The sequence below is a fragment of the Pteropus alecto genome, unplaced genomic scaffold, assembly GCF_000325575.1.
Source record: "Pteropus alecto unplaced genomic scaffold, ASM32557v1 scaffold125, whole genome shotgun sequence".
Classification (NCBI taxonomy): domain Eukaryota; kingdom Metazoa; phylum Chordata; class Mammalia; order Chiroptera; family Pteropodidae; genus Pteropus; species Pteropus alecto.
Window position 1 is genome coordinate 6,132,919 of NW_006436888.1, and position 4,832 is coordinate 6,137,750.

Genomic DNA, 4,832 nt, shown 5'->3' on the forward strand with positions numbered 1-4,832 from the left:
TGCCCCGCCCCCCAGTGTGTGTCTGGGGCTCCTCGCCCTGGGCCTCCCCATCTGCCTCTTCTCTCTCTCTCCAGCTCTCTGGTCTTGCAGCTCAGGCAGTGTGCCCTGCCCCCTCTCAGTCTGTCAGGGCTCCTAGCTGGGCCAGTGCAGCCTGGGTTCAGGGTGGGGATGGGCTTGACAGACTCCTCAGCTGGGCCCCTCCCCTCACCTGCAGGCCATAGGTCGCCCACCCCTGCCTCCCAGGGCTTGGGCGGAGGGTGAGAGAGGCCCTTCTCGCTCCAGTGCATTCTTGCGATTTGCCTCTCTGCCTTTCCCAGGCTCTGCTGGGCCTCCTGCCTGGCTCCTCCTGAGCCAGGCGCACAAGTCTCGTTGGGAATTCTCAGGGCTCCGTGTGAGGTGGATTGGGGGAGAGGACCGACTTCCTCTGACAGGGCGCATCCTCGCTAGCATCCCCTGAAACAATGCACTCAGCTGATGGAGACCCAGCACTGCAGCTTCACGAGGCCACAGGTGAGCAGAATCTGGGCAATGAGGAGGCAGGAGTCACCCCCCCGCTTCCTGCTGTCCCTTGAGGCCCAAGAGGAAACTAGAGATAGGAGGCTTTCAGCATGCACAAAGGGCCAGCAGTGAAGTCCCTCCCCCGGTAAGTGGTCCCTTCCCCTGGCTCTTCCTGCAGGCTGGACAGAGAAGGGCGCAGCACCAGGCCTGTGACAGCAAGGCTTGCTGTGATGTTCCAGCCCTGAAGGTGCCTGGGGCCCATGATCAGGGCTGTGCAGAAGAGAAGCTCTGGGAGGAAGGCGCCTGACTCAGCCTCCTAGTCAGACAGGCAAGGACACGGGCCTCAGGGCTCCTAAATAACCAGCAGGATTTGAGCAGGCAGAGAGAGAAGCGTTAGTCACTCCCTGCTCTGTCCATCCCCTGGTTTGTGGGCTGACTGAGAGAGGACCTAGCTGGAAGAATAGACATCATGTACTGAGCCCTCGCTATGGGCCAGCGACAGTGTCGAGTACTTACGATGCATTAGCATGTTTAATCTGCACCACGTCCCTGTGAGGTACGTGTCATAATGATCCCGCTTTATAGATAATGAAAGAGAGGAGAGGCCAAAGAGCTAGGAAATGACAGACTCGGGGGTAAATGAGAGAAGGCTCTAGAAGGCCTTGGTAACCTGGAAAAGGCCATGTGCAGGTGAGAAGGCCAGCTGTGCAGTGCGTAAGGGTGGGAACTGGCCTGGGATGATGAGGGCAGGCCTGTCTTTACACAGAAAGGACTTCCTGACTGACCTGTGGGATGGGGTGGGGGGCCTGGTCCTTGGCTGAGACATCTGCTTCGCTTCACTGTGCCACCCCAGAGTCTTGGCTCACCCACCCGACCCCCCTCCCCGTGGAGCTGGGGGGTGGGGAGGGCTGTTGAACAGGATGGAGACCAGCCAAGCGGTTCTTCCATTTGCCGCCCCTCTGACTTTTCGTGGCTTTGGAGACACTTTCACCGCCAGAGCAGTTTCTGGGAGACAGTAATGTCTCGGGTAAGAGCTTCGGTTTTGGGGCCAGACAGATCTGGATTTGAATCCGGCCTCTGCCACTTAGCTGTGTGACCTTGAGCAAATTACTTAACCTCTCTCAGCCCCAGCTCTTCTGCGAAAGCGAGATAACCATTGTACTCATCGCATGTGATTGCTGGCAGCATGAAATCAGACAATGCGTGCAGAATGCTTCGAGCAGGGCCAGCCCACAGCAAACACTGACTGTGTGAGTTGCGCTCATTATTTCTTGATCTCTGGGGGGTGATTAATCCTGCTACACAGATGAGGAAGGAGAAAAAAGAGGTACCCAAGCAATTAAATGAACTGGAGCTTGAAAGGGCCAGAGATTCTGAAATCTGGCTTTTGACTTTTATTGGAGTTTGCTGGCCCGGGGAGCTCTAGGGCAGAGGAAAATGCACGAAAAGGCCAGAGAAGCCTCATCTGAGGGCTGGATGGTCTTGGCGAGTCACTCAACCCCTCTGAACTGCTTCCCATCAGTTAAATAGGGATCAATAAACCCCAACCAGGGAGATTGCTGTGCATCCCGAATGCATACAGATGCCCTTGAGAAAGGGCATGTGCTCAACACACGCAGACCCGAAGGCGTTGTGTGAAAGTAGTTGTAACCATCATCAGCTCCTTCCACTTCTCAAAGCACAGTCCCTCATAGCCTCTTCGCCCTTGTCGTCATGGTGAGAGCGGCTGCCACTAATTGAGCATCTTTCATACGTCACAGACTGAGCAAAACCCCTTGTATGCATCCTCTCATTTAATCCTCACAATAATGCAAAGGAGGTTATTGTTATCATGATGCCCATTTTACAGATGAGGAAACCGAAGCTCCGTGTAATTGGGCTGCCTGGTCTTTCCTGCCGTTAACTGGAACCCAGGTCTGTCTGATGCAAGACCACGTGAGTAAGGCATTCTCCTGTTTTTTTGTTTTTTTGTTTTTTAATCCACTTTACCCTACAACCTCTCCTGAGTTCCGGGAAATAGGATGGAGCTACGGGGAGAACCCAGGTTTGGTGCTCTTTCCACTGTACCCCAAACAGTGGCTGCGTTTCTTCTGTGGTGCCGGGGAGGCTGTGCTGTTTCCACCCTCGCCTTTCCCTGCTCTCCCTGAAACCTGGTCCAGTTCTTCCCATCGTGGCGTCGCGTGCAGACAGGGCACATCGAATTTGGCTTCTGTGCCCTCGGAGGGACAGCGTTTGCCCATATGTGGCGTGTGCGTAGTGCGTGAGTGTATAATTTGTCCTGCGGAATAGCCGCCCTGTCCCCTCCGCCACATGCGGAAATAAATGGCTCACGTGCATCCCCCAGCTGCCCAGCCGAAGAGGGGAGGGGGTTATACTGTGTGTTACCTTTTGGAGGGAGTAGAAGCAGGGCACCCCAATCTTCATCTCACCTTTTGGGGGGTGCGAAAGCGAGCTGCCTGGCTTCTGTGGGAAACTGGAAATGTTCACCGGCCAGCGGTGTCTGGCCTTCGTGTGTGGTAATCCTTAGTTCCTTGGCAAATGGAGAGCCATGGAAAGTATGAGAGAGCCTGAAACCAACCCTCAGGCCCGACACGATTCCCTGGGGACCGCCCTTTCGGAAGTCAGGGTTTCTGCCACCGCCAGAGAGGCTTAAAGCTCGGAGCCGTGGGCAGCGATGAAGAAGAACAGCTAACGTGCGTTGGCTCATCTATCCCCCACACCCACCCGGTGAGGCAGGCGCTGTCTTCTCGTTTCACAGATGGAGACACCGAGATGGGAGTGGCGAGGGACCTCACGCAAGGCCACAGAGGGAGAAAGCAGCCCGACTGGCAAAAGAGACCAAAAGGCTCGCTGCCAAGTTCTTTGTAAAAGACTGGAAACTGCCCATCAGCAGGGGACTGAGGAAATAAACTCCCGCGTGTTCACATAAAGGAAAACTGTTTCTCCACTCACTTCTGACCCCCGAACGTGTGGGGTTTCACACCAAGCAATTCTCTGATTCTCTGTGGGCACCAACTGGGTGTCCTACAACTTAATCCAGTTCTGACACTAACTACCGACAAGGCTGCCTCCACTTCGGATGGGTCCCCAGGTTATCCACAGCTCTGTCCGACTCAGCTACAGTTCTGGGGGTTCCCATGACCGCCTTCGATAATTTGTCATAATGGCTCACAGAAGAACTCAGGGGAACACTTTTACTTATCTCTACTGGTTTATTATAAAGGACGTTATAAAGGATACAAATGAACAGCCAGACGAAGAGGCACATACACCAAGGCCTGGAAGGGTCTCCTAGGGCAGGAGCTCCTGTCCCTGTGCAGTTGGGGTGCATCGCCCTTCCAGCACATGGATGTGTTCGCTGGCCCAGAAGCTGTCCAAATCCTAAAGTTCGATTTTCATGGAGCCTTCATTATGTATGCATGATCGATTATTAACTCAATCTCCTCTCCCTGAGGTTGGGGGTGGAGTGCGGCTGAAACATCCAAGCTTCTAAACATGGTTTGGTCTTTCTGGTGATGACTCCCCATCCTAAATCTCACTGAGAGTTCCTGCAATAGAACAAAAGATGCTTCTGCCACCCAGGAAATCCCACGGGATTTAGGAGCTCTGCGCTAGGAACCAAAGATGAGAAACAAATACCTATGTCTCATTATATCATGATATGATATCACACAAGTTATGAACAGGAATGAAGACAGTATAGAGATGGAGTCATCTCTGGGATATTTTATTAAGTAAAAAAAGCAAGATGCAGAACAGCAGGTGTGACATCCTTTTGATCTAAGGGAGAGAAATATATTCAAATATTTGCTTGTATTTAAAAGAAAAACCCCACAATGAAAGAATACGCTCAAAACAGACAAAATGGTAATCTATAAGGGAAGAAGGGGTCAGGAGACAGGAATGGAACTAGACTTCTCTGAGCACCTTGCTTAAAATCATGCAAGTATTTAATATAACCATAAAAGAAAATTAAATTGAAAATTTACAAAAGGGAAGGAAGTGGATACATGGGTTCGATCCAGAGTCCCAGCCCTAAACACACATCCTTTTGCTTCTTTTCATTATTATCCCTTCTATCAGCCAGCGATGGAGTGACCTGGCCAGGCTTCCAGAAGCAGAGATGGGGCCACACAGGGCCCTTGGTGGTGGTGCTGGTGGCTGTGGTTTTAGTACCCTTGGGGGTTTGTAAGTCAGTGGCTGTCATCAAGATTCTCACAAGCTTCTCCTCAGCAGCCCTGGACCGGGTTTGCTCCCAAGTGCATCGCTAGGACAGTGGCTGCCATGGCTGATGACCTACCCCCAGCTTCAGCCTGGTCCCATAAACATTTGGC

At 52.7% G+C, this 4,832-nt stretch overlaps 1 long non-coding RNA gene across 2 annotated transcripts; it reads left to right on the forward strand.

Moving 5' to 3' along the window:
* Positions 1–305: 305 nt before the first annotated feature.
* LOC112481776 lies at positions 306–3,394 on the forward strand. Of its 2 annotated transcripts, none has more exons than XR_003047039.1 (4): positions 306–510; positions 1,624–1,748; positions 2,348–2,437; positions 3,257–3,394. It is a non-coding gene; the product is annotated as an uncharacterized LOC112481776 (long non-coding RNA). The 2 variants fall into 2 exon arrangements; XR_003047038.1 differs by lacking the exon at positions 306–510 and adding an exon at positions 1,449–1,525.
* The last annotated feature ends 1,438 nt before the right edge of the window (positions 3,395–4,832 follow it).